The sequence below is a fragment of the Theropithecus gelada genome, chromosome 20 (genome assembly GCF_003255815.1).
Source record: "Theropithecus gelada isolate Dixy chromosome 20, Tgel_1.0, whole genome shotgun sequence".
Taxonomy (NCBI): Eukaryota; Metazoa; Chordata; class Mammalia; order Primates; family Cercopithecidae; genus Theropithecus; species Theropithecus gelada.
The window spans coordinates 23011521-23023633 of record NC_037688.1 but is presented as its reverse complement, the minus strand read 5'-3'; positions in this window follow the sequence as shown (position 1 = coordinate 23023633).

Below are 12113 nucleotides of genomic sequence, written 5' to 3'. Positions count from 1 at the left end.
GCACGTTTGATTTGTTTTTCCAATAATGCTAAGAATATACTATACAATTGAATGATAATGGAGCCTGAATGACATTTATCAGAATGTAATTATTCCTATGTGTGTAGATGTATGCACACACACTCGTATTTTCCTCTAAGTCTTATTTCCCCTCAATAAACTTCTAATAAGGCTTTAGTAATAAGAGGAGTACAGTTCTTCTGTCTACTATGCAAGTGTATCAAATGGGGTAACTCTGCTGCCGACGTGTGCTTGTTTTAAAGTTCAAGGCAGGCTAAGTTGATATTCCTGAACAAGTGCACCAAGGAAACTCATAAGAAAGGTGTACGCTAATAAGACTTCTGAAATCATTAAGTTGCTTTTTCAAGCAAATGGGACCTGCTCAATTAGCTATTTTGTTCCCTGGTATGTCCCATATCTTTCCATGGAACTAATGGCCTTTTCAACTGCTGCATTTTTTAATCCATGCCACACATTTCCTCAGGCTAGTCTGCCTCATTTGCCTGGTGCTTCGAAAGATTATCATTGTAAAAACTGTGGCACCAACCTTAAACACACTGTGTTAGGATCACTCACCCACTGCCCAGTTTCCAATTTAGCTAAAGTAAAATTCGTTAATTATCTTGGAAGAACAATTCCAAGAGTTTTTTTTTTTTTTTTCCTGCAAGAATCCTTTTATTTCCCTCCCTCAGCCTCAGTGACGGTGATTTTGATGGGTGGTGGAACATTTTATTGACCACTACAGTCTAATTTTGTTCCCTGCTGTTGGGGTAACGTAAGCTCCATTTTCTTGCACTGAGGATGGAAGGCGTCAGAGTGGCGACCTGGCCAGTTTCCCATTGATCCCATCCTCTGCTATGGGATGGAGTGGGGAGGGAGAATTGACCTACGGAAACCTCTGGCTCAGTGCCTTCAGAAGTCAGGGTGTCAGTTTTCAGACTCTGCCAGACACTGTGGCCAAGGCCAAGGGTGCTCCGTCAAATCTATCCATTTCAATTAAAGGTTAGAGAGTTGGGAAGTAAAAATAATCAATTTTGCAGGCTAAACTCCATCATCCTGTCGACACTTTATCTTTGCTCCGGATATACTTGTGCAGGATATGTTTAATAAGACTTTCATGGCATTATTCACTGATGACACTTCTGGTTAGAGATTGATCAAAGCTACTTTGTAAAAGTTATCAAGCTAAGGGAAAATGGCAAAAGATATATATATATATATATGTATATGTGTGTGTATATATATATGTAATGTATGTGTGTGCAGTGTACAAAACTTTCTTATACTAAAGCATTTCTTATTTGCCATTCAAATAACTCCATGACCAAATGCTAAGCTCTATTGCCAGATCAGCTAAATTATGTATTACATTATATTTAATGCTCCAATTAAATATGCTGATCACCATGATTCCCAAGTATCTCACATTTTATGACCACAGAGATATGGAGTTTTACTAATGCCCTGTCTTTTAACAGTGAAACATTCAACCATTTACTAACTCTCAATGCAATGTGTTGGTCATTTATTGAGCAATTATGGTGTGCCAGGCAGTGCATTTAGAGATGTGCATACATTATCTAATTTGATCCTTAATTCTTTGGAATAAATATAAATTCTAATAGATAGCTGTGCTCAACACATTTATTTATCTTTCTCTATTGTCATTACTTTTTCCATTGTACTCATGGAGTGGCAATAAATTCATGAAGGCAATGACTGAGTGTGCATCACCACCCTCTCTTTAGCATCCAGAGTGTGTGTGGAACTGAGAAATCATACAATATTGAGTATGCTAGTGAGTTATAATATTATTATTATCCCCTCATGTAAATTAATTACCTGACACTTAGTAAGGTCAAGTAATTTGACCAAAAGTGACACAGTTTGTAAGTGAGAACTGGGAGTTGAACCTGACTTTGTCTGACTGTCTCCTGTGCTTAAGCCCATTACTGACACATCTCCATGACTGGTGTAACCAAACATGACCCAAACTTTGGCCAAGAGTTGATTTCTGCACTTCTAAGTACTTGACTTAAGATAGTGGACTCTCAAATGAAAGTGAGTTTCTGCCAGTAGCAAAGAATGAAGACAGAGATATAGCTCTTGGATAGACAGCCAATAATGCCTTCCACCAAAAATGAGTAGTGAAATAATTCATGGGAGCCACAGGGTGAAGGATGTAGCTGAGTAGCATCAATTTCTACTTTAATACTAAAAATCCTGATGCTTTATTTCTAATTATCTCTATCCTTATCCCTGTACTCGACTATTTAATGGATCAGCCATACTTGAGTAATCCACAGGCTTTTCAGCTCAACAAGCTCAAATTGAATTGACCATCCTGTCCACAATATTTGTTTCCTATCCTGCAGTCCCTTTTCTCTCGGCCCTCTGGCACTACATCTATCAGTTAATCTAAGGCTTAAAACTGGACAGATTCTTAAAATCTCTCTCCACTTTAATAGCTACCCTCACACAAGCACATATATTATGATATTGAGTTTTGTCAACTCTGAGATGCAAATATTTCTTAGATTTTCCACTCAACTCTGTGGTCACCATCACTGTCCAAACTCATACAGGATGAGTATCTTGTATCTGAAATGCTTGGGTCCAGAAGTGTTTGGGATTTTGGATTTTGAAGTATTTGCATTACATATCATGTTGGTGCTCATTAATTTTTGGATTTGGGAGCAATTTGGATTTCAGATTTTCAAATTTGGGATTTTCAACCTGTGTTCTCATAGTGTCTCATCTGGCCTATTGCCAGAACCTCTTGTTGGTTTCTATCTCTGTCTTCACCATACTCAATCTAGGCTTGAATATATCACTAGGTAATGTTCCTTAATTATAAATCTGTGCACAACTCATAAAGTTTCCTAGTTATCATCATGATAAAAAGGTGCTTGCTATCTGACTTCTGTTCAGCCATCTGTACTTAACTTTTGTTTCTCTACCCTTTTTATTTTCCTAGTAAGGAATCCTGATCTACATGAATTCCAATAACACATCAAAGATAACTTGTGCTTCCAGCATACTGTTAGCAGTTAAACAACAAGACAAAACATATTAAACAACGGTTTTCAGACATTGGATAAAGACAGCTCAAATAAGTTATTTATGAAAAAAGTAAAGCAAATGAGGCAAGCTCTACAATTACTTGGAACTAACTGTCTGGGGGAGTTTCCAGGACACAGTGAAGAGAGTGGGAACCCAAATGAACTCTTGGCCTTCCTAAATGGAGAAGATGGAGTTGAGAGTTTAGTGTAGGGGGAAAAGATGATTAGAATTCACAGTGAAGAGAAAGAAGATGGACGTAGAATGAGGAGAGATCTGAACAAAAAGAGAGATGCGGAGACATGCAGAAGGTTTCCATCTGAGTACTGATCAATACATACATGTAAAAACCTGGGGAAAGAACCACCTGAAAGAATAATTCAGGTAATCCCTGGTGCTCACACAAGGCTGGAAATAGTTTGTGTTTCCATGAACCAGAGTGCAAATCAATTAGTACATAAGTAAGTAAATCTTTGAGACTACGTAGTGCATCAGTTAACACAGAAAGGGTATTGCCTCAATAGTTTGGTAAACTTAGCCCTAGCCTAAAGGCTGCTTCAAACCTGCCACACAAAGCTGAGACACAATGGGGGAAAAAGCTGAGAAAGGATAAAACTGTTTTCAACTAAATTATCTGCACCCCAGAAAAAAAGTTTTGGTATATTTTAGGGAATACAAAAATATCCAACTTAACAAGGTAAATTTTACAGTATCCTTTTTTCCAATAAGAAATTACCATATACGAAAAGAATTGAAATATTTTATATACTCAAGAAGTAAAATATGAACATATTAAGAAAATATGTGGAAGATATAAAAAGAAGACCCAAATTGAGCATCTACTGGGAAAAAAATAGTATTTAAGATTAAAAATATGCCAAGTGGGATTAACAGCAGATTAGCTACTGAAGAAGAGACCAGTAAAATTGAAGATAGCAATAAATACTATCCAAAATAGAATGGAAAGGGGAAAATAACACTGAAACACCACCAGCATCAAGAAGAGATCTGTGGGAAAACAGTAAGTTGTGTAATATACATGTAATTGGAGTTTCTAAAAAGTGATAAGGGTCCTATTTGAAGATATAATAGCTAAATATATTTTTTCAAATTTGATAAATATTATCCAACTACATATTTAAGAAGCTCAACAAATAATGAATAATAATTATGAGGAACATTACACCAATGCACATCATTACACAAATGAAAAACATTACTAATGCAATCAAATTGCTTAAAAATAAAAATAAAAATCTTAAAACATCCAGAGAGGAATATAAAACAGTGTACATCCAGAGGACCAAAGGTAAGAATAAGGCAAAGATCAGAAATATGGGTAAAGGATAAATACTGGAGAAGCTTTTGTGCATAGTAAACAAAATTCAACTTTATTCTGAACTTTGTATTTTAGTGCAAGCTAGAAGACAGTGGCACAACATTGCCAAGTTACTTGTGGTAGTGAATATGAGGGAGTATCAACCAAGAATGTTACACCCAGTGAATGTACCTTTGAAAAATGAAGAAAAAAAAATAAAAAAGCAAAGACTCTTTTAGATACACCAAATCTGAAATAACCCATCAACAATGGATCTGCTCTACATGAAATGTTAAAGGAATTGTTTCCAACAGAAGCAATCTAAAACCAGATGGAAAAGGGAATCTACACAAGGAATGAAAGAGGCCAGTAATGGCTAACAAATAAGTATATAATAAAAGTTATTTTTTATTTTTGGAAAATCATTTTTAAGACACTTGACCTCCAAAAGCAAGCTAAAAGAAATTATTACATGGTTTATAAGTATATAGAAGTAGAATATATGACAATGACACAAAGGCAAGAAAGGGTAAAGGGAAGAATACTTTTGTAAGATAAAATACAACTACTACAAACACTAAAACAATCACTAAAAAAGGGAAAGAAAAAGTGGTGTTGCCAACAAGCAAACAAAAGAGATCATTTGAAACTTAAAAAAATACTCAGTCTAACAACAAACTATGTTCTCCTTGTTCCTGTGCCTATTAATATATGTTGTCTCTGACTACTTCTGCTTCAGAATATCTGGCAAACTCCTACCCATCTTTCAAGCATCAGCTCAACTAATGCCTTCTCTGGGGAGCCTCCTATGATGCTCATGGTCATGCATATTATTAGAAAAATAATTATGCTATGGTCTTATTATTGTTTGTTTTCATGGCTGACTCCTCATTAGACTTCAAGTTCTTGAGAACAGAGGTAATGCACTTTTATCTCCCTGTCTTTGGCAAATAGCATAACCCTACCGCATAGTAGGACTTTAGTAAATATTTATTGAATAAATAAAGTCGATGTTCAATGATTTTATTAACTGTAATTTCTCTTTGGGTTTTGCCACCTAAATCATATTTACCTTGCTAGCACCTGGTGACCTTCTTTATTCTAAAACAATCACTGGGAGACTAAACGCCTAGGTTAAATAATACTCAGGTTATTATTCCTGAGATCATGAAGTCCAAATATTTCAATAGCAAAATAATAAGACTAGCCCCAAGAAAAGTTCATGTTATTATTGTTTCAAGAAATATCCAAGATAGCTTTGAGGATTTCTACTATTCACATATCTCTAAAATTCCTGTCAAAATTCTGCAAGTTTTCACTCAAATGATCCCTTTTTGTAAAGTTTTTCCAGTATACCCAAATATAAATACTCTTTTACCTCTTCTGAACTCCCCTGGCCCTTTTCATGTCAATTTGGACATCAAGTAAGTCATTGTGGATATAAACTAATTCATGGTGCTTCTTATCTCTCTTCCTGGACTATAAGATCCTTTTATCTGATTCATTTGTTCATCCCTCTCTGGAGCATATTGTCAAATTAAGTGTAAGTTCAATTACCCTCTTAAAGAAATGAATAAAGGATTCAGAATTTAACTTTCTCAATTTTGGTAATTTTTTCCATAGCTATATGGAATGGTTGGCTGCTATTGCACCAAGATTTACATAGGGAGAAACTAAGGCTTAGATAACAACCACAAATGTCTACATAAAATATTTTTAAATTAATCATCGATAATTTCAATCTACATTATGAAATTCTACACGGATATGATTTACTTGAGACTTTTCAATAAGAAGTCAAAATTCTGTTTTTACTTTTTTTGTTTTCTTCTTGAAACATATTTTTAAAAATCTTATTGGAAATCCGTAACCTTTATCAATCCATAAGTTATTTATTTACTCATCTATTTTACTCATTTATTTTTTTCAATAAGTATTTATAGCAGGCTATCCATGTGCAAGGCATGGTGCTACCAAAGGGTGAAGATACAGCGGTGGGTAAAATCACAATCCCTGCTCTAAATAGACTCCCAGTGATGAGAAAGACAAATATAAACAAAATATTAAGACTTACATAGTAACTAAAAGAGGCGTGCTCAGGAAAACAAAAACAAAATATTTACCCAAAAAAGTGAGCGGGCAGAAAGAGAACCTTGGGTGATATGCTACCTAAAACAAAACCTGCAAGTAGAAAATACCAAGACACACTGAGGAGAGAGCATTGAGCAGAGTACAGTGTGTATGTTGGTAGAATCAGTACAATAGGAGACCATTAAGAGATATACCTGCAAACACGGTTAAAGGATAAACACTGGAGAACCTTTTGTGCATACTAACAAAATTAAACTTTATTCTGACGATGGTAGAGAATCATTGAAGTGTTTTAAGTGAATAAAATCTGTATATTTGCATTAAAGAAAATCAGTGGGTTGTAAAGAAGATGTGTTAGAGAGAGGAAGACGCCAATGAAATAACCAATCAACTTGTATTGGGATTAATTTTCCTTATCTAGAGAATGACAGAAAAGAAAAGAAAAGAAAAGAAAGATGATTTCCAATACTAATAATCTATGATTTTAAAATATAATATCTCTTTGATACTCTGAGGGGTCTCAAGTAAGACACTTTCCTTCTTATAGCTTCTAAATTTCATTATCTCTAAAATAAGGAACTTGGGCAAGGCCATCTCTGAGGTCTCCTTTCACATACACTACCCATGGTCCAAACACCATTTTATTTCTCTCTCATGTAATAACAAAGGTGTCAGAGTGTGTAAAGCAATGTTCAATAATTTTACAATTAAAAAACTACAAGAATATTGCACTCCAATGTCTACTCAGTTCTAGCAATTAGAAAATAATTATACTGCAAGTTTTTAGAAAGTCTCCTCAAACTCAATGGCTCAGCAAAAGTTATTAATTGAAACTAAAAATAAATGTGTGACCCTCTTTGTGTTCCCTTCTCTTTTACTCTTGTGTGATAACCTCAGTGAGTCCCTCCCCATCCAGCAAGTGAGAAAATATGCAATGGCCCTTCCATTATTGGTTCTTTATTACAATCATGAGTCTTGTTTGAACAGCCAACTCTGTGGGTGACTGAGGGCTCCCGCTGCCCATTGGGTAATTAAGCCTGGGATTATGAAAGTTGGAATTGCTTACTCCTGCCCTGGAGCCCTTAGAAGACCACTGCAGCTGACCCAGTGCTGTGGTTACCATATTTTCCTAAACGTAAATGGTATATACATCATTTACCAATGGGAGAGAATATATAAATTCAAAAGAGTACACTTTTCAAAAGTGTACTCTTTGGAGCCAGATTACTTGGGTTTGAATCCAGCTTCAACTTTTACGAGGAGTGTGATCTGGCATAACCCACATATGTGTAAAATTCAGTCCATTACTCTTAAAAATTAGAATAATAATGATGATGCTCACATCATTTGGTGAGTACAAAATAAGATAATTACCTCCTTATTTAATACTGCAGCCCACCTCCTACTGCGATTTGACACCTTTCACCTTGCTCGTTGTAAACAATTTTCTACTACAGAACTTATCACATTATACTGCACAATGCACTTATTATTTTTATGCTTTATTTCTCCACCATTGTATAGAATAAGAAATCTACAAATGTACATTTGCTTTCTCCAAAAATTTATCCCAAATGCCCAGAACATTTCCTGGCATGTAGTAGGCACTCAATGAATAGTTACCAAATTAAAAAAAAAAATAGTGAATTTGAAATTGGCTATTAGCATTTAATGAATGTTAGATTAAATTATTGCCATTGACATCAACATCATCAGGAAATTCCAGGTAATTTGGTGTCTTTTGTAGTTATCGAGAATTGTTTTTTCACTATTGATAGCATTCAAGGTCACATTTGTAAGAGATGGTAAAGCAAGATTTTGGTTTTGTCTCTACTGGACACAGTCTGGTTGATTGCCTGCTGTGCCAGGCACTCAGCCACATGCTGATAAAACAAAGAAAAGGAAATCTAAGTCCCAGTCTCAGAAGCTCACACACGGTAGTGATTATTATCTTGCAATTAATGAACTGAATCTGAAGTCTCTAATGAATTTATTTGTTATCTAATTATATCACCTGTGATTCTCACACACACAGATAAATGGTTGTTTTCTTTCTTCCTTCCCCCATCCCCAAGTCAAGAACTTCAAAGAGACCTTGAACAATGCCCATGACCTAGGACGACACCCATGGCTTGGAAAGCATCAATAAACAAGGGCCATGAGAATCATCCGGGGAACATTTTTAAATAGGGAAGGGACTGGCCCAAGAAATTCTGACTCAGTAGATCTGAGGTGGAGCCCAGAGCTCTGCATATTAACAAACATCCCAAGTGATGCTCTCCCAGGTAGACTGCAGCTTACACATGGAGAAACACTGATTTAGAAGGTGTATTTCATCTGAGAAAGAGTTATAAGAGCATGTGATCGCTCTTATAACAGGGATTCTGTCTATAAGGCTAGGATTCATGAGCAGTGTTTGCCACAGGACAGCAAGGCTAAAATATGAGTCATTGCTATCAGTGAAAGGGAAGAAAGTGACAGAGAAAAAAAATAGGAAGAACCCAGGAGGATGTGGCTCAAGAAAGGTGAAGAAAAACCAAATGGACACTACAGTTGTCTGGAGGGCAGAGTGGAAATACTCGTATTTTATTCTCTTTAGTCTTTTCCTTCTGTTTCCAACCCTAGCTTTTTCCATCATCCTTTACATGTATGGTATTCTACAATTCCATCCTTCACCTCTTCATTTCCATGTACCACCTCATTCATTCCAAGAGTTTCAACATCCATTTTAAAAATTCCTCATGAGCCTGTCTGAGCTCCTCATTTTTCCTGTTCAATAGGCCCATCCATCTGGCAGAGAAAGGGATGCTCAGGACACAGAACAGCCATCCTATATTAACAAGATTGCTGTGAGCACCAACTTTGGATGAGGTCGACTCTCTGCAGAGGTCTCTGGCAACCTCACTCACCTGCGGCTCCTCACCCTCCTGCAACACTTCCTGAGAGGCAGAGACGTCGACTGGGAGAAACCTGAGGCGCCATCTTGGTCAGTGAAATGGTTTCTGTTTGATTTTGGTTTTGGTTTCTCTTTTATTTTTCTTTTTGTCTATCTATTTGTTTGAGGAGCTGTGGACAGAAATGAAGCCTTCTGAAATAGACATCATTGAGAATTAGGTAAACATTCCTTCAAAGAAAACCTCCTACGAAAATAACGTATATAAACAGATATTTCCTGAAAGCATGTGCTACAGAGGCCCCAATCTACACATGAGGAACCTGAGGCCAGGGAGATGAAGAGACGTTGACTTTTTCTAGAAGATGATCTTAGAGGTTTGTCTCCTAACGAGTTTGTTAAGTTTTTGTCTTCATCTCCCAGTCACAAATAAGGGGAAAGCATGTAAATGTTTTATTTAGAATGTGGAAATATTAGTTACAAGCTAGTAAGTTATCAATAAGTTTTATCTCTTCAAATGTAAAAAGATTCAGATTTCAACATGGACTTGCAGTTTTCCCAAAATAATATGACCTTGAAAAGAAGCTCATGCGGCTTCATGTGGCTTCATAAAATGTATCTGTGCCGGCTAAGGAGCAAAGCTCTCATTCCGACCAGCGAAAGGCTACTATGGCCAAATTTATCTTTAATTATCATAATTGATAATACCATTTCTAAAATGCAGATGTAAATATCGAATGTATCATAAAATATGCAAGGACGGTGATAAAATATTTAAATTCTCTGTGTGGCCACCATACAAAAATTCTTATATTCATTCATTTATTGTTTGTTAAATACTTGCTCATTCCCTATTATGTACCACTACTAATTGCAAACTCTAGGTATACAATCTTGAACAAGAAAGATAAAGCTTGCCTTCAAGGGACCTTCACTCTAGTGGATGGATAATAAATAAGTAAGCAAATGAGTAACATACCACCAGGTGATAGTGAGGGCAAAGAAAACAAATCAAGCAGGGCAGGAAAGTAGAGCATGATTAGGTGCTAGTTAGAGTAGAATTCAGGGAGGTCTCTTGGAGAAGCCAGTTGTCATGCAAAGTTGACTGCAGGGAGGCAAACATGGACGGGAGACTAGTTAGGCAGCTATTGTAGCAGCCCACGTGAGATGATGATGGCTTGAATGAGGTGGTAGAAGGTATAGACAGACAAAAACGGGATATATTTTGGGAAGTGGAGCTCACAAGGCTGGCTCACAAGAGGATGGAAGAGAGGACTCAAGAATGACTCACACCGTGGAATGATTAAATCAAACTAATTAGCATATCTATGACTCACATGGTTATCATTTTGGGGATGAGAACATTTAAAAGCTACTCTCTTAGCAATGTTCAAGTATAATATATATTATTCTTAATTATAGTCACCATGATGTAAGAGAGATCTCCAGAACGTTTCTTCCCATCTAACTGACTAATGGAAGCACTGTACCCTTTATCCGACATCTCCCCACTCCGCTGCTAACCACCCTTCTACTCGGTTTCTATAAATTCTATATTTTTAGATTCCGTGTATAAGTGAGATCTTGTAGTATGTGTGTTACCGAGCTGAAGAATTTGGGGAGGGAGATTTAAAAATTGTGTTATAGATGTAGTCACTTTGACGCTTTCACTGTGATTTGACTATGATCAGGTAGGTTACACACATGTAGAAAAGCACACACACACAGTTTCTGCCTGCGCAATCTGTACCCAGTTCCCTTTTTACCTAATTATTGTTTGCATATCTGCTTTTGCACTAGTTTGTATGCTGTTATCTCTAAATTTGAGTCTAAACGTTTTAGGACCTCTAGAATATCAATATTCTTACATGATATTTTTTAAAAGGGTGAGAAATACGTGAGAGAAAGTGATTCTTGTGATCATTAAATGCGATAAGGAAAGCACAAAAAACGAGCCAGGAGCGCAGTGCCCACTAGTTGGAGAAGGATGCAGACCTTATTGAAAAAGAGCAAAACTTTTTTTGTTGGGCACCAAGCAGAAAAACCCTGAACCAGAAGCCCTGAGCTTGGAGTCTCAACTTCCTTTCTCCAAAACTAAATCCGCTGTTAGTGTACTGTGCTATCTTGGGGGACATCTAACCACATAATTCTATCAGAGTCTTGATCTCCCCATCTTCACAGATGGGATCCTGGAGTTCACCATCGAACTGCGTCAAGCTTATGTGATTATAGTGTTCAGCTAACATGCAAGAAACAGTGTGTCTGAGATTTCTCCCTGTGACATATTGAACAGAGAAAACTCCAGGTGTTCACATAAAGTTCAAATGTTTCATTTCTGAAAAGCTCTGTCAAACTCTTCACAGCCTGCCAGAATCGGAGCTCCGTCACAGATGCTGGGTGGTTTCATTTTACTGTCTCTCACTCTCTACTCCCGTCTCCAACCCACCACAGGCCATCACCAAAGGTTTCTTGCCCTACCTTCCCTTGGGCGCAAATGACACAACTCAAGGTGCCAAATGCCAGTTCAGAACCATGTTGCCTTTCCTCAAGAGAGAAAGTGAAGGCCAGGTGCGGTGGCTCGTACCTGTAATCCCAGCACTTTGGGAGGCCGAGACGGGGATCACCTGAGGCCAGGAGTTTGAGACCAGCCTGGCCAACATGGTGAAAATCCATCTCTACTAAAAATACAAAAATTAGCTGGGTGTGGTGGCACACGCCTGTAATTCCAGCTACTCCGGAGGCTGAGGCAAG